Raw genomic sequence first — 19222 nt, 5'->3', positions numbered from 1 at the left:
GAGAGCTATGGGGCAGCTATAACCGGGCCAAAAACCGGATTGATTTGGGCAATGCATTTCATTTTGATCCAATAGTGTATATGGAAGGGTCGCTTTTAAGAACACTGAATCAATTTCATCAAAACCCACTGAGCTAGATTTTAGAGCTAAGCAAAATTTAGGAACATCTTCTTCATTCACATTGGAAAAGCTTAATCCTATAGAAGATAGGCTTTCAGCTTCCAAATTTAAAGCGATGGAGCTATCATGATTTTCAAAAGATGAGAGAGACGTACATTTTGTATTCAATTCATCAAAGTTATATATATTATATGAATTATTTCTATGTTTGCCAACACAAAGCTTATCACTAGCCAGAGAAGGATTTAGTCGAGAAGAATAATAACATTTTTTTGATTCTCTGATTTTAAGTAGAACTTTGCTTTTCAAGTCGTTATAAGCTCTCCGAAACACTTCAAGTCTAAAACGTTTCCATATTTATATGCCGTATTGCGTTGATTGATTAGTATTTTTATATTATTGGATTTATAATCAAGATTTTTATTTTGAAGTGAAGAACTTTATTTAAGTGGCTTACAAAAAAAACATTAAGGAGGGTACTCGAGTCTCTTTTAAAGTGGGTTGGAGTAGATATATTTACTCGGTGTAAATTAAGACCCTTCAAATCATCAGTGAGTGAGGACTCTTAAGAATAGATTACTAATAAAATCTCCTCCTAATACAATATAACGCTATATATTTGCCAACTCATCTACCTTAGTTAATAATGATGTGGTATCAATATTTTTAACTTTACAGAACTGTTTGATGTCAAAAAAGGCTTCAGACAAGGTGACGTGCTATAATGCGATTTCTTTAACATCGTACTTGAAAGAATATTGGTAGTCAAGGACTCCGTCTACGTAGTAGGCAATTGGATATTCCAGCTAAAAGTTTGTATAGCTATTTGGGTAAAGTGTTTTGAATTGATCCCATAGAAAGGAATACACATTATACTACAATATTCTAGAATAGATCATCTCACAAAACTTTAAGATTTAGATAAAACGTTTTGGATGTGACAATTGAATGTTAATTTGTAGTCAAATATAACTTCAAAATACTTTTTTTTTTACTCTGCAAAAAAAATTTCCATTTCTGCAAAAGTCATTTGAGAATACGCCTAGTCTCGTGGCGTGCCGGTGTCCGGTTATGACACCTATTATCGAGCTTACATGCGATCTGCTTAGAGAGAGCAAGCACCTTGAACGTTTTATATCCAGTGTTGGCCAGATGTTTTTTGTGGCTTGACACGTGGTGATGTTGTTCCACCTGTTCCCTCCCCTTCTCACAGCGTCTTGCATTAGCAACAGGTTACAAGTAGCGATTGGTATGCCAGTACTTGCCAAACGTGGTAGGATGGGCTGTACTGTACCGTTCCTGGCGAGTTCATTTCTGCCTTACAGTTACCTGGAATGCCTCTATGGCCCGGCACCCAGCAAAGGTGAATATTAAACTGTTGCGCCATCTCCATTAGAGATGATCGACAGTTATGGAATGTTATAGAGTTTGTAGAGACAGAGTCCAGAGATTTGATAGCGGCCTGGCTGTCAGAGAAAATACGGATATCAGATGTTGATATCACGTTTTCTTTGAGCCAAGACAAGACTTCCTTAATCACCAGAAGTTCCGCCTGGAACACGCTACTATGATTGGGAAGGCGGAATGAGAGACTTAATTTCAGTCGTTCAGAGTACACACCTCCACCAACCCCTTCTTTTGTTTTTGACCCATCTGTGTAAAAATGGATTGACTCATCCTCCAAGAATGTCCTATCCTCCCAAAAAGATCTGGTAGGTATAGAAATCTGGAAGTTTGTGTCGAATTGTAGTTGGGGGATGGTGTAGTCTGTGTGCTTTGGAATTGATTCTAAGTACCTTAGAATTACGGAGTGGCCAATGCTGTTGTTAGTCCACTGCGACGAAGCATTGACCTAGATCAAGACCTAGCACCACATACTTAGATTTGCGGTTGTAGACCTCCCACTTATAAAACCATGTTGATATTAAAAACCTATCTCTTTAATACAAAAACATAAATAACATAAATTGCTTAGCGTAAATAAGGTTTACTATTTATATTAACTAAGAAAGAGTAAGCTATAGTGAAACTTATTAAAATAAATAAATTGGCTGGCGCAACAGTACGTTGTGAACCAGGGCCTAGTGACTTACAACTCGCAACCATTCCTGTGTGCGAGTACTGTTGTCAGAAATGAAAGGGACCTACAATTTTAGGACGAATCCGAACGGCTTATTTAAAAAGCACTTTTTCATGACAAGAATTACTCTTGAAGGAATTGTCAATTCCTCGCAAGAGGCAGTACCCGCGAAAATTATCTCAACATACATAAATCCGCTGGTCCGATAAGTAACCTCGCTATTGTTTTGAAAATGTCTTTTTCAACGCTGTCAAAACCACTGGGTAATGTTTTTTATCCGTCCTATTCCTAAGTTCTCGTTCTGATTCGATGGAAAACAGCATTTGTCCAGCCAATCCCCAAAAAAGGCGATCCTTCCTCACCCACTAATTAACAACCGATTGCACTAACGTCCCTTCTTTCCACGGTCATGGAAACATTGCTTAATTATCATTTGAAGAAATATCTCGAAGATCGAAAGCTTCTTAATGACCGACAGTACGGATTTCGCAGCAATTGCTCCACTGGAGATCTCATGGTTTATCTCAAAAAACAGTGGAGCAAATCTATCTTGCATCGTTAAAGCGAAATATACCCACTTGCCAATATTCATTGTTGGCACTTGTATCAAGGAGATTGAACATCTCGATATTCTCGGTATGTGTATTACAAAACCAGCTCTTGTGGAACTATCACGTACACGATGTTCGTCTGTTACATGGCGTACGTCCAAAGGTTTAGTATAACTTCCATACCTGGGCTAGTGCTCCTGCAACTTACTTAAGCCTCTTGGACAGTATTGAACGTAGACCATTGCGATTGATTGGTGATAATACTATCATAGAATCATTTACGTCTGTTGAACATCAACGTAAAGTTTCTTGTCTCACCCTTTATTTTAATTATTATTGATTACCAGTTGGATTACTCCCCTTAAACGGTCTAACCTCAATACTCGCGCTTCTACGAATGCTGATCAGTATACCCTCGATCCCAACTACGATCGTACTGCAAGAACGGAGATTCGTTCTTTAGCCGTATTGCACGAATGTGTAATGCCTTACCACTCTCTGTCTATTCAAGTCATTGCAATATTCACCGACACTATATATACATTGCAATGCAAAACTTTTTCAAACAGTTATATAACTACAGAATATTGTTATATTCTATAAGTTATAAGTTGTGTAATGTTACTTTCATTACTAATTAAAGGTGTAATGGAAGAAAACATAGACATTTTTTTTAAATTGATATGAAATTTAATTTATTCGAAAGATAATTTCCTAGCAATATAATTTAATTATGATGAGCCTCTGATGGTAGTTCGACGTTTGCTTTAAGTAAACTACACTTTCTGAAAATTCTGAAGTGTAAAAATAAATGACCGACACGTCTGGCTCAAGGATTCTAATCTGAAGATATAATTTTCAATGACTTTTCCAAACATTGTCTTGTAGGCAAATGTAGATATGCTGTATTTCAAACTAGTACACAACCAAGTAGCCTAATAAAAGTACACGTAAAGTGATGGTTAGTGCCAAGGCTTGAGTTGTTGGCTAGAGTTCTTTAGTTCAATCCCTTCCTGTGGAACCTAAAGTTTTTTTTACGGGTACTGTGTCTTGCGACGAGCCGTAACTCTTGTTGTGAAAAGCATAAAACCCCTCAACCCTTGGAGTTTGTAGTATCATCATCATCATAAATTTGAAGCTATGGCAAATAAGAACTGTGTATGTAAATTACAAATATTGAATTCGTAAAAAATTCGAACACTATAGATTAAAATGTATGTCTGTAGTCGTCAAAGTTTAACCATTTAGATTGAGTTCAAATCGAGAATTTTCGAAATTTATATGATTTTGAAAGACATCTCGAAGCCACAGACTTGTTTAAAAGTAGCCATAAAAATATCGTTTTATCTGCTTGTTTTTTGAATTTTTCAAGAGGTATATTTTAAAAACCTGATGTTATAAACAGTGATTTTCTAAAAGCTATAAAAAGTTAAAAAAGAACACACATTGAGAAAATGCATGAAATCTTTATTTGAATCGATAATACGGTCCATATAATCTAATGTTTGTAGATTATTTCATGCAAATGTTGACCTTGACTGTGCCTCAAATGGTCCATTCGCTTAGTCCGTATAGGCATTAAATTGGACGATCTAGGTGGCCAATTGACCGGTCCCGAACGTGAAATAAAATCTTCACCGAACTCGCCTCTCAATAAGTCCATTGTTGCGGGTGCTGTGTGGCATGTGGCATCAATGTCTTCTTAAAACAACATGTCATGCAAGCTCTTGCATTTTGGGCAAAAAAAAGTTGGATATCATCTCACGGTAGTGGTCACCATTTACAGTTACGTTACGATTCGCATCATCTTTGAAGAAGTACGGTCCAATGATGCCACCATAGCCCATAAACCGCAACAAACTGTGACTTTTTTCAGGATGCATTGCGGTAGCTCTTGAAATCCTTCTGGCTGATATTCACTCCAAATGGACAATTCTACTTATTTACGTTCCCATTGAGTGTTCGTCGTTGAACACAATTTTTCGGTACAAAATTGAATCTTCGGCCAACTTTCCAAGGGCCCATTCACCAAAAATTTAACGTTGCAATAGGTCGTTCGGCCGCAATTCTTGCACCAGCTGTATTTTGAAAGGCATCACACCTAAATCCTTCTGCAAAATTGTCCACGATGTTGAGTAACAGAGGCCGATTTGCTGCAAACGGCGACGAATCGATAATTGATGGTCATCATTAACAGTGGCCGATACAGCAGCGATATTTCTTCAGGTCGCACTCTACGTAAGCGTGTTGGTGGTTTATTGTTCAACATTGTAAATTTGGTGTGAAATTTAGTCAAAATAGCCCGAAAATGTTTGACTGTGAAACAAAACATAAACCGTGCGCCAGCTGTTTAAAATAGTGTTGCCAAAAAGATAATAGCTAAAAAATCACCCGATAGAAAACGTATACAATATATTGAAATTTCAATTCAGGACAGTAAAAACCTTTTTATTACCTTTAAATAGGAAGTTATTGTAATCGGCCCGATTTGTCAAATTGAAAATGTTGACATTTCTCGACGTTTCAAGGTTCCTAGAGTCGAAATAAAAGATTTCAAGTGATATATCTGTGCGTGTGTAAATACGTTCGTTCGTCCCTACGTTCGGGAAGCTTATTTCGTCGTCCATAGCTCAAGAACCAGTAGAGATATCGATTTCAAATACATTTTGTAATACAGATAAAAATAATGCAGAAAGATGCAAAAAAAGGACTCTCACAAAAATTAAAAAATATTTTTTTTTAACCACAGCAATAAAAAAAATATGAATATGCAAAATGTTATTAATAATGTTTAATTTCTTTAGAACTATCAATTTATTTAACAAAACTCGATAACCTACAATCCTTTTAAGCAAGACAAATCGACAGACGGGTTTGGAAGTTATCAGTGTGGGTCGCTTCCCAGACTCTTTCTAAAAACCATTGCTTGGCTTGCTGGTAAGCTCTTTAAAACGACTTTTACAAAATGAAAGTTTTATTTCATTTCATTAACAACATAACATATTATTAACTGACTTCATCGACCACATAAGAAACTACAATTCATGGCGAAAATTTAATAAAACCCACGACAAATAAGGTAATTTATCATATTTTTCATCAAATGAAGTATTTAACACATACAATCAGAAAAATGTTGTTGTTCAAAAACCATAGAAAATTCATTATCTAAATCCTTTTTCAAAGCTCACACAAAAAAGAAACAAAAATAAAAGTTTCAATATTGAATAGCTAATGGATGATAACAAAAAAAGAACAACAAAATAATAATGTTGTTCATTGTCCTTCCTGGCGCCAGTATCATAATTCATTTTGGTATAATACACCTTCGTTCACATATATATTTATATATTTTTATATACATAGGTTTTATTGATTAAGGCAGAGAATATGATGATTGTTCAAATTCTTTTCTATATCCTAGAAAAATAAAGCTCAATCGAAAGAATGTTAACGCTTTAATTCAGCTCCAATATGGCATCACCTCACCATCTCAAAGCCTCACAGTAAAGCATGAAACACACACACAACCCCACTATCTGATGGTTGCAGATGATAATATGATGGTCCAGGATTATTGGCGCCATTGACTCCTATGTGTCCTCGAATGATTTAACGAAATAATGTTGGTCTTTAATAATTATTATTCGTATTATTATCCTTTTTTTGTTTGCTATTTCCTTGTTCTGTTTGCGAATGTGTGTGTGTGTGTCTCTGTGTATATGGATGGGAATGTTGATGATATTTCGTATATTGTATTCCATAATGAACCCCAGTTTCTTAATGGGATTTTAATTACTATGACAATGTATATTTTCTTTGTCTGTATGTACATATTTATGGAAAAGGATAACGCATCCTCATCATAATAATAATAATAATATCTCTCTTTAACCAAAGGATATGGAAATAACTTTGTGTATCTGAAAATAGAGGTTATGTACATAGATAAAGGAAGATGAAATTAATATTCAACCGTTTAATGTATTCAAATATTTCTGTATCTATATTGCCTGCCATGTGACCTGGCCGCACTGATTTAATGATGGAATAATTTTGGCAAACCCAACTAAATGAATTTATATAGACAACAATGTATCTATGGGTTAGTTGGTATACAAAATGATGTCCTTGTAGCAATAAATTTAAGGAGAACAAAACAAAGACAGAAGCTATATACGTGTATATCTAGAGGTGAGAACTGAGGAGCCTTTTGGAGAAAATATAGCAAGATTTAAAGAGTTTAAAATCGTTAAACGGTTGAAAGTCTATAAAGACTGCATCCTCTTATTTATTAGTGACCGTATATATTTCTTTCCATCAAAATGATTTCAATGTTAGGTAAGAATTGGTCGTCCTGTTTTTTTGCCATGCATGGAAAGGATCCAAACGCACACTTGACTGTAATCCAGTTGTCTGTGACTGCGAAGACAAAACAAAATGTTTTCAAGTACAAAATATGCTAATATTCGAGCTAAAACCTCTTTAGTCTCTCCCTCTACAGACAAACACAATCGGGCAAATATATTTTAAGAACTCATCGTTCGTCCTGCCCCAAAAACAAAAACGGTTCTATCAATATCTCGCAATAAGTCCATATAGAACATGAGCCGAACAAGCGGTATTCGGGTTGGGGTGGGTTGAATTGTTGTTTATAGAAAGACTCGATGCTTTGTTTACCAAGTGCTCAACTGGGTGTTAATGGATTTTGTGAAAATTTTGTTTCAGAATCTGGATACCTTATATTCTATACATCGACTTTCCTCTACCCAAATACACATATATGTATAGGTACTTGTATAAGACATGTTGAACCTAAGTAGAGTACAACGATGGGTACTTTTGGTAGTCTAGCCCTATTCAAGGATTCGAATTAATGAATCAACATTTAAGTTTTGTGTGCATTAGGCCATTAGAGAGAGAAAGGGTTTATTTTTGTTTTAACCATTTATATCTATACCTTAGCCTTAATATGAAGATTATGTGGTGATGATGTGTGTGGGTATTGTTGCTTTTTTGAAGTACACTCCATTTTATGAACACATTATTTACCAAAATACTCATATGCATATGTTATATGCATGAAAATGAACGTAAAATAATATCCTACAGCATTATTATCGGTTGCGATAGCGAGAATGAATATGAACTCCCCTTCGGTTAAGTAGGAGTACATATATATGTGTATGTATTCGTATCTAGTCATGATACGAGAATTTCTAATTATTATTTGGATTTGGATGTAAGTGCGTAAAAGATATCCTTTTTGTGAAGAGTCACTTTTTCGAACAAGGACTTGAATAGGAAATGCTTCGATATTACTTGCAAAGTAATGTTAATGAGTAATGAAAATGAGATTGATTGTATGAAAAAGGAAATTTCAAATCTCAACGCTTCAGTATAGAAGTTCTGTGGCTTCAGCCTAGACAATGTAGAAACATTTTTGTTTGTATTATTTTTCTTTCGAGCTCATTTTCAGATCAGATGATATTTTTGAAGCGTTGATAAATGGGTGGACTAATTTTTGTTGTTTCGTTACAAATATTAGCGTACTTCAGGTTTTTGTGTTAAAAACAAGTCCATTTTTGATTTATCTTGAATTTTATAATTGAATCTGAATATTAAATAGAAGAAAAGATATAGATTGAGATAGAACACGCTACCTAATTACAGCATTAGATTGCTGGAGTTTCTTAATTAATACAAGTCGGGTCAACGAAATTTTCTGCCAGAGATAGCAGACGTTATTTAAATGCAATCTTTGTTGGCTGAAATTACAGTCGGAGATCTAAAACCGAATCGTCAAAAATATAAGTTATAATATGGTCTCTAATTTGACTGTGCTAGAGAAAGTGGAATATTTTTCGCAGTTTATCAACAACGGAGACGGTTCAATTTTAAATCGTTGACGCTATACAAAAAAATACCTTTCTTTTCATCAACATATACATATCAACACTCTTAGAATATTAGTTTGAGAAGAACCAGCTTGTAACTCAGTTCAAGAGATGACTTCTTCCTGTTTCTTCCCATATCAAATACAACTGACTCAAAGAACAGTGCCATAATTTAATTTCAACATAGTTTTTTTAAGATTGTATCTTTATTATTGTAAGGCCTCTCTAAATAAGTCTGCCCTAATCCATTTTGGTCACAAAGAGTATTTTCTGTTTATTAAATGGAACTTTTTCATGTCTAAGCTTAAGAAAAACTATTTTTAGCAAATCGAACTATGGCGCTAACAAATCTTTTAATCAATAACATAAGAAGTAAATTCAACACATTCGCTACTAAATAGTAGTTGAAATTATAATTGCTTAAAGTTGAGATTAAATAATTTTTGTAAGCTTATGACCAAATATATTGGCACTTTGGCTTTTGTCAATAGAGGTATCAATTAACTATTTTTCTGGTCAAACATTACCGAAATAAATTGGAAAAGACAAATATGTATATGCACGAACTTTATTTAACATTTGCATTTCAACATAAAATATATTGCACAATGTATTAAAATAAACTACAAAAATATCGTTTTAAAAATTTAGTTCCTTCTTTAACATCTTGCTTATCAGATTTCGAAACATAAACAGTTTTTATGAAAATCAAACATCTTCAGACAAAATAAATAATTTGAAAATGTTTTGCTGAAAAAATATGACATTAAATTCTTGAATTTGTTTAGTAAGGACCATGCTAGTAAAGTCACTAACTGTTTTATTACTAAAAGATATTTTAACCTACACTTTTCACTTCTTTCAGATTTATGACATGGGATCAACTCATTGTTTTATTGTCAAACTTTTTACGAGCCTCAAAAAAACCACATCACATTAAGGACAAATAATATAAACACATTACAAAGTCGTTAAATTTCAGCAACAATGTTTAAATTTTGTTCTCTTTTTTTTAAATATTAATAATTCCCTTATAAAATAAAAATAAATAATGCCAAGCTTCGAGTAAAAAAAATAAAAGTTATGTGCTTTTTTATTTACTAGCTGACCCATTTGATTTGCATATTATTTGGGGGTTGTTGATATTGAAAAATTGTTTACTGTCAATTTCTCTAAAGCTCATGATGGTTTTTAGTACCATAAGTTTTGTTAAATAAGCATACCTACATAAGAATTCAGTATTGATCAAAACTTAGGATACGTGATGCAGTTCTTAAAAAATAACACCCAACATAAGCCTTATTATTTTAAACACTCAACTGGAAATATATTTTATGTATATTATGTATTCTTTCATTATTTAATTATAATCAAGAATATTCAGAAAGTTTCTGACCCCCTAAATTTTAAACACTTCGATACACATAGAATTTACAAAATCGTAATTGAAACAGCTTTTTAAAAACACTGGTCTGAAATGTTTTATTCCTGGACATCAAATTGCACTTTTTCAACCGGTTTTGATAGACTTTATTCAAATAAGGCTCCATCAGATGTTTCTATTGTAAATAAACAAAAAAAACACGTATGTATACCTTTTGGGGCTATCTAAACTCATGAAATAGTTTTTTCTAAAATATTCGGGATGGTTTTTCAAATCTATATAATACCTTTATTCGATATTCATTTGAAATTTTTATTGCAATTCATAAAAATTCATACATTTTTAGATTCATGTATCTCAGATTAATCTTAAAGAAACGCTGAAAAATTTGTACTTTTTATTCTTTCACTGAATCCAGGGTCTCAACAATTCTATAATATTAGGTTTTTGAAAAATATTTTAAAATAAGGAAATAATGTTGAAAACGGTTATTTTTAAAACTTTAGTGGATAGTCATAATCAAAGTTTGAAGTTCGAAATCACCACTAAAAATTAACACCAACACGTTTTTTTGTAACTGTAAAAAATATCTATTTAATTCAAAGTTTGCTCAAAACTTTATCCAGTCAATTAAAAACTGATAAAAAAGTGTATCTTCGGGCAACTTTCAAAGAGCCGATTCACAGAAAAATTTATGCAGCAGGTTGTTCGGCTTCAATTCTTGCACCAGCTAAACGATTCATGGTTAAATTAAAGACCAAATTGAAGATGTTTGACAGTAAAACAAAACACCAAACGTGCGTCAGCTGTTTGAACAAGTGTTGTATTCTCACATAATGTACGTTTCTTCCGTTGTTTCACAAGGAAACCACCTGGGACAGCTTTTATTTATTATTTTTATTATTTTCTAATAAAATTACTAATTGCTAAAGATTATTTTGTGCTAGAATGTATTTTTAGGAATTCCTTAAGCATTTGTTATATCTCTTTTAGAATACTGTTCTGTAATATGAAGCTTCTTCTGTAAGGCAAGTTCGGAAAGGATTAGAAATGTTTTTAAAAACTTTTCAAAAGATTGGTAGTTTTTTGTTTAAATTTGGATATTCGCAATCCCTCGTATGATTCAAGATGCCAACTTATTGGTTTACTTAAGATATCAGATCATCGTTTCATTAGCCTCCAACACGATTTTCCATCTTTTTCGTTGGAGTGCTTCTCGCAAATAGTGTACTAGTACATGCGGTTCGAATAGCATTTTTGATAGTTAGCGTTTGAATTGTCCTCCTACATTTCCTCTTTCTAGTGGTATCCATTCCGCAGACCGTCCCGCTAGTTTCAATTTACGATTTCGAATAATGCCTTTGACATCTTCAAAATAAGTTTTCATTCTACTGATTTTTTTTTTGTTAGATGCTAAAATTACTCTTTCCATTACTCTTTGGCATATTCTGAGCTTGGTTTCCCAATTTTTAGTAATTTTCCATGTTAGACATCCGTATGTTAAAAATGGGACCACTGTTAATCCAATATATATATTCTTGTTTTGTTTGGAGTATTGAAATCAAGAAGTTGCTTGACATTTTAGCACTGTTTCCATTAGATTGTAATTCGATGTTATACCACTTTTATTCCTCCATCATTGAGCGAAATATTTTGACCAAGCATACGTAGTCTTTAGCAAAATATTAAAGTGGTTCTATCCAAAGTTATAAAATTGAAATTGACATTTTGTTAAGCCAATATTTTTTAGAACATATATAGTTCATTGATCATAGTATGGAGCTCTCCACAAATGTTTGATAGAGCAATGATATCGTCTGCATATTGAAGATTTGAAAGATATTTACATTTTTTTTTTGTCCTTTCTCCTCCCAATCTAGATGCCTAAAGTTCTCTTCGAGGACTGCGAAAAGAGCGTGGGTGAGAATAGTTCTCATTGATAGATTCCTTTTTTATGCGTGCAGTGCTTTTATTGTATATATTCTTCAAGATTCGGCTTATTTGTTCCTGTGTGCCTTGGTTTATAAGTGCCTCCCATATAAAATTCAGTTATCCATTCTTTTGTATTCTTGATTTACATTTTAAATTTTAAAATATTATCATTGAAGTTGTTGATATCTTCTTGCGATTTTTTCGTAATTCACTTTATCTTTTTAAAAATATTGTTGTTAACATTCAGTAAAATTTTGAAAAAATCGAATTGACAGTTTTCTTACAAAAAAATAAAACTCTAAAAAAAACAATCAAAAAAACCAATGAAATCCCAGGGCCATTGATTTTTTGTTTTTTCTGATATACTATAATTTGTTTGTTATTTAATAAATTAAATAAGTCGACTTCCTCTTTCATTACGACAACAAAATATGTTTCTTTTCCTTTCTTCCTGAAACAAATGTTTGCGTTTAAATCTCTAATTATCTGCAATATATCTGACCTAAAATGTGCAATAGCTGACTTTAGTGAATTGTAGAAGCAGTTTACTTCTTCATCAGTTGCTGTATAGTTGGTGCTTATACTTGTTATTAAAGTTTCCTAATTTTATTTGTATTCCAATTACTCTACTGCTAAATCCTTTGAGTACTTTTTTATTTTATAAGAAAACCGACGCCATTTAAACCTTTTTTGGTTTCATAGTAGCTATGAACAACTATTTATGTTGCTAAGTTCTTCTACTCGTATGCATTCTCCTTGATGTTTAACCTCAGCTTACTAATTATGTATCAAATCATCTTATCAAGGACATTTTAGTGTTAGGTGTCCCCGTATAGTCTGTTGTTGTTTAAAATATTGTTTGAGTTAATATTTTCGTAATAGTTTATTTTGTGTAAGAAGTAATCCGGGTTTTTTTGCCCGAATTTCTCACGGCGGCGGGCCATCTCGTTGTTTTAAGTCCTGCTGGGGTCATTTTCTAGTGTTTGTGTTTATTGTTTGACTTTTAGTTTTTATTTGGTGGGTTTTTCTTCTGCTCGACTAATATCATCGTTACTAGTGCTTTTATTTCTTTGTGTTATTTAGTAAAAATTGCATTATTAATCAAATAGACTTCTTTAATAGGAGTATTAGAAATTTATTTGAAAAACAATTATTATTTAACCTGAGTGAAAATTAGGTATTTTTCTAGTAATCTTAAGGAATTTATATGTTCTTATAAGATATAGTTGATGAAATAAAGAAGTTAACTTAACTAAAATAAATATTAATTTTAAAGAAGATCTCACGAAATTTACCTTCAATCGGCCAAAATTTATTTTGATTTTCCTTCGTCAAAAAGTATCCCCAGCACAAAACTTTATGCTTGTCTAACTAAATTAACCCTTTAAATTTTCTTATTTGGTTAGACACTAAGCCTCAGCTTGAAGCAACATTGTAATTTATGTAATGTATTGCAAACACATAAATCTATCCAAAGACCACTTTCGTTTCAAACACAGCATTTTCTCAGTAGCTGTATGCTTCAAAATTCTTTTTTTTTAGCAAACATATCACGTTCATTTGATATGTGTGTTTTCTTCTCCCATAGCACCAAACCATTCCAAAAAGTAACCTCTTAAGGGTCACCAAGGGACTTGTGCATGGTGCATCCCACCACAGATGGATATCCGGTTAAAGCCCTATATATAAAAATCTTTATATTGTGCAAGGACAGTCTAATATAACTTTGGTAACTCTCAAAATGAAATCACGAAATCTTTATTTGGCTATTTTTTCGGGCAAGCTACTTTCTAACTTATACAACAGAAGCAACACCCCCTTTTTTGCGCCTTTACTCCATTTTCTATTCCAATGTTCGTGTTTTGAACAATTTTACGCCATGTTTCAAGCAAAGCAATGTGTCTTAATTATTGTCCTTCGTTAAGTTGCCTTTTGACTTCTTAATTAGCCATTTAAGTAGAAGAGAAGAAAAAGTAAAAAGTACAAAATTAATCTTAAAATACAGTTTTTGTTGGTGTTGACTATTTTTTCCGTTTGAATATAAAGCTGTTGCATGCAACAGAAATGAGAAATAAAGAAATGGAGGATAAATAATCACTTCTTTTTACAGGGAGAGGCAAAAAGTAACAATTTTCGGTATAGTTAGTAACCTATTTTTTCCTAGCTTGATTAGCTGTACTTGTTTTGAAAGACAGCGAATGAAATGAAATTCGCGCTGAAAGAGAATTAGCAAAATAAAAATCAACTATTTTTCTCAAAACCATAAACTAGAATTGTCTTCCATATAAAAGTTCCTAAAACCAGTGGCGACGGGGTAACATATGACTTCCCCCCTAACCCCAACTTGATTCAAGTTTAAAAAAATATTCGATTTTATGCTAAATGCATTTTTCAATTATAGAGATATATTCAATTAAGACATTTTTTCAGCCAGAACCAGGAGAGTTTCTTTTTTTTAAATTTCACTTTGGTATTTTAAAACACATACACAAATAAAACTACAACAACATTGCAAAACTTTGCTTACGTTTTGTATTTAATATTTTTTTGTTAAATCACTGTCGGCATTCATCTATACCTCGTCCTTGGACAGTATACTTTTGTTTCTGCAATCACCTGAACTTATCTGGTACATAGCTACCTGCCTGGAACATTGGTCCTTTTTTTGCTGATGGAAATATTAATTGTTTTTCTTCGATTGGAATTTATAATTACAGTAGAGTAGAGTTGCAAAATTGTCATAGGAATGGGATATAAAATACAAACAGAGAAAGAAAGGTGACGGCAACAGATGAAGATCTGGTGAAATTGAATAAATTAACTAACTCAAAAGAAAATGAGCGACACAGACAATCTGCAATAAAACAAAAATACAAGTTTAGTTTAAATTTTCTATTGAAATAAGGAAAATAAACTATTCGATTGATAAAATTGGAAAACATCTGTCAGTTTTCCAAATTAATATGTTTTATATGCCCAACACTTGTTTATTTTTGCGGTACCACTTTCATACGTTTGCACATGCTTTAACTATTGGCACAAAAATAAAGGAGAAGAACTGAAATGTAAGAGACTTTAAAATTAACTGCAAATTTCTGCGTGCAAACCCATTAAAAAAAATATAATTCACGATTATTATTATTTTTATCTTTATTGTAGCATCAGTTTTATAACATTTTTTCTTAAACCAAATTGTACAATTTACAGAGATATGGTAAAAGGCTACAATATTATAATTAGTATCTCAATCAACCAAGAATACAAAAACAAATAATATTGAAGGAAAAGATACATAAACACATTCATACAAAAAATAATAGAATGAAAGAAAGGTGGCAGGTGGAAAAAAATTCAAACCAAGCTTTGAGTCTTACAACAAAGTAGTTAAAAATATATAGAATATAGATATAGAACAGAAAAGAATAAAAATAATTTAAATAAATAAATTAATAAATAAATAAACAAACAAATTAATATATATTTAAATAAAAAAATAGATACAAAATAAACAAATAGACAAGAAAATGAAATAAATAAGTAAATAGTTTTATGAACAAAAATTTAAAGACAATTAATATACATAAATAATGAATAAATATAGTAAAAGGTCATTGTGCAAGGTTTGAAAGCAAGGTATTATCTTATCAGACATGATGCTAGGTATCGCGCATTAAGTTTGGGTATCCTTCCTGATACCTTATCCATAGCTAAAATGGAATGAAGTTCATTAGTTGAAAATGACCATGGAAGCTTCAGAATCATTTTCAGAATCTTATTTTGAGCTATCTGCAGCCGTCGCGTTGTATATTAGAGATGGCACAATTACCCCATAAAGGTGATCTATAGTACATGATAGCTTGGAAAACAACTTTGTACATTATAAGCTTATTATAGGTGCTAAGCATTGATTTGCGATTATTGAAAGGATAAAAAGGTAACTGTATTATTTATTTTCTTAATCGTTTTGTGTATATGTAAGTCAAATATTAATATTTAATCTATATTTTTTCCGTGATATTTTGCATCAGATTTACATTCTATACTTATGCCATCCATAAGAAGATTATTACTTGTTAAAAAGCAGGCTATTCTTTTTCGAGTAAGAAAAAGATTGCCTGAGGTTTTGAAGCATTGATTCTTGTTTTCCAGTCATGGAACTTTGTATAACATTTAGACTAGCTTGCAGATTAGTTTCGATTAAGAAACCAACTGAATCCGAATAAAAAATACAATTATATTGCTGTTCTACAAAAAGTTAGCAATGGAAAATCGAAAGTAAATATTGAGTATAGAATAAGTCCTAAAAATGATCCTTGAAGCACACCATCCGTTATATCATATTTTTAAGAAAACCATTTATTGACTAAAACTTAAAATTTCCTCTGAAATAAAAATGATTGAATTATTTTTATTAAAAACACTGGGAAGTTGATTATCAACAACTTGTGTAAAAGCGCATTATGCCAGACCGTGTCGAACGCTTTTTCGACATCAAGAAGTACCAAATCTGTACTTTTAGCAGACCTTAAGACACTTCTTATTTGTTTAGTAATCCTATGTACTTGATGGATTGTACTGTGAAGTAAGTAATCTAAAGCCGAACTGCTCGTTTGGTAAAATTTATTTATGCTAAAACATTTGATTTTTCATTGTTCGTGATTAGAATATCGTTACCCATTTTAAAAGAAGGAATGTGGTAGTTTTTCTTCTTTATGATTTATCTACACTCCAAAAAGGATTACTTCACAATCATTTGTCAAAATTAGTACCAAGGAAATGGACAAAATGATTTGTAGCACTCGTCAAAGTGCCATACTTCTACTTGAGTCAACTAGCATTTGGAAGTACATAGTTGCATTAATCCACGGTTGTATGTTGTATATCATCTATCACAAATTTATTAACCAAGGCAATACACAAGCTTTTAGACGCAGTGTTCCATTTTATTGAATTATATTTTAATTATGACTTATGGTTCTGTTTAATTTAATATTATAAAATATAAAATATAATATTAAAATAAATTTAATATAAATACTGTTCATCACGCCAACAAATTACCGACACGACAAAAAATTAATCAAATAACCCAATAGAGTGGAAACTAGCACTTAAGGGGATTTCATTTCCACACGACGAATTCGTTTTTACAGAAACGTGGCTTAATTCAAGCTTTTCAGACACAGAACTTTTCAGTCAAGAATTAGAAGTTTACAGAAACGATCGTCATGTTGGTAATGAAAAGGATTTACGTGGAGGTGTTCTGCTAGCGATACAAAATACATATTTCTCTTCTTCTGTATCTTTCCATTTAAATTATCAATTGAACTGGTATGTGTAAAGATAATGATACAGACAAAAACTTTTTTCATTTTAAACGTTAACATTCCTACAAAAAGTTTGGAGGCTGTTTAAAACGATCTCTACTTGGCATTAGACTAACTTATAAATATGTCTAGCTCTGGCACCAATATTTTACTTCTAGGTGATTTTAATTTACCACACATTGACTGGCTTCCATCCGAAGACGAATCCTGCCTTGAAGCTTTTCCTTCTTCTTCACAAATGGAACTATCTCTTCTCGATAAAGTCCTTCTTACTGACTTACAGCAAACATGCTGTATTAAAAACTCAAAAAATCGAATTCTCGATCTAGTCTTTTCTTCTGACGCTATTAGTACTCTAGTTCTAGAATCTGGATCAGGATTTACTAATATTGACAAATATCAACCCACTTTGGACATTATTTTTGACTTAAGTAATCACCTTACTGATCACAGTAATTCCTTTGATTGCTTATAAAATTTTCATTTCAGAAGATCCAATTTCTAACAGTTGTCTGAAGATTTAACCATTTCTGGAATTGCTGATACACTTGCATATTCTAACATTGACGAAGCGGTTTCAAGTTTTTATAAGATCCTTAATTATTGTTTTGAAAAAAAAGTACCAATAAAGAAATCAAGAAATACAAACTTTGGTACACGAAAAAATTGCGTTTACTGCGTAACAAAAGAAATAAGGCATGGAAAACGTATCTCAAAACTCTCTCTTCAATCAAATTCTCTTTTAATGTTGAACTCTTTAACCAATTAAAGTCTCTTACTATTTTTTTATATCCTTGTTATGTTACTGATATGTGCACGTCTTTGATAAAGAACCCTAAAAAATGTTGGAATTTTATAAACACAAAGAAAAAATCAGATGGCTTTCCAGTTAACTTCACTTACAAGAACCTTTCGTTAGATAAAACTTTTGATATCTGTAACGATTTCGCATCGAGTTTCCGTGAGTCATTTGTTAATAGGCCTCAAGAAGTTGATGAAGTATATTTTCATAATCTTCACACTTTTTCGCAAACTAGCTGTAGTCACATACCTGTGCTACAGAGTACGGTCCTTGATCTTTTATCTGCGTTGAATGATGAATGCTCAGCCGGTCCTGATGGTATTCCCCCGATAATACTAAATAAGTGTAGTAATGCTTTAGTTGAACCCCTTACGTTTTTATTCAAACTTCCTCTAAAAACAGGCAAAATTCCCAGTATATGGAAGAAGTCATTTCAAACACCAATTTTCAAGAAAGGTAACAAGTCGGATATATGCAACTACAGGCCCATTGCAGAGCTTTCTTGCATTCCTAAAGTATTTGAACAAGTTGTTTCTGAAAGCGTAGCATATTTTAGTAAAAATATTATTTGCGAACAGCAACATGGTTTTGTGAAAAAAAGATCAATCGTTACTAATCTCTTCACATTCTCAAACATATGTTCAAACGCTTTAAAACAAGGTTATGAAGTTGATTGTGTATACACTGACTTTTCTAAAGCCACGGAATTATTTTATTTAAACTCAAGGCTCTTGGTTTTCCACCATTTTTCTTAGCTTGGATTAAGTCATACCTTGAAAACAGATCCTACGAGGTAAAATTTAGAAATTGTCATTCTGAACCTTTTGTTGCTCAATCTGGTGTTCCCCAGGGAAGCCATCTTGGCCCTTTTCTGTTCATCCTGTCTATTTACGATGTATCGTCATGTCTACGCTCAAGTGAACTTCTCATTTTTGCTGACGATATAAAGATTTTCAAAATAATAAAGTCCACCCATGATCGTATTAATTTACAAGCCGACATTGATAGTTTCACATCTTGGTCTGGGAAAAATAGCCTTTCACTCAACCCTTTAAAATGCCAGGCGATAACTTTTACTAAAAAACTAATCAGAATCGTATTTCACTGCTGTATATCACAGCAAAAATTG

General features: G+C 32.3%; 1 long non-coding RNA gene across 2 annotated transcripts; it reads left to right on the top strand.

Annotated features, from left to right (window-relative positions):
• The first annotated feature begins 17171 nt into the window (after nt 1-17171).
• On the top strand, nt 17172-17918 carry LOC129953295 (uncharacterized). 2 transcript variants are annotated; one of them, XR_008782477.1, is made up of 3 exons: nt 17172-17295; nt 17424-17722; nt 17781-17918. It is a non-coding gene; the product is annotated as an uncharacterized LOC129953295 (long non-coding RNA). The 2 variants fall into 2 exon arrangements; XR_008782478.1 differs by having other exon boundaries at nt 17174-17295; nt 17450-17722.
• The last annotated feature ends 1304 nt before the right edge of the window (nt 17919-19222 follow it).

Source organism: Eupeodes corollae, chromosome 1, assembly GCF_945859685.1.
Source record: "Eupeodes corollae chromosome 1, idEupCoro1.1, whole genome shotgun sequence".
Taxonomy (NCBI): Eukaryota; Metazoa; Arthropoda; class Insecta; order Diptera; family Syrphidae; genus Eupeodes; species Eupeodes corollae.
This window is presented reverse-complemented; position numbering and strand designations above follow the sequence as displayed.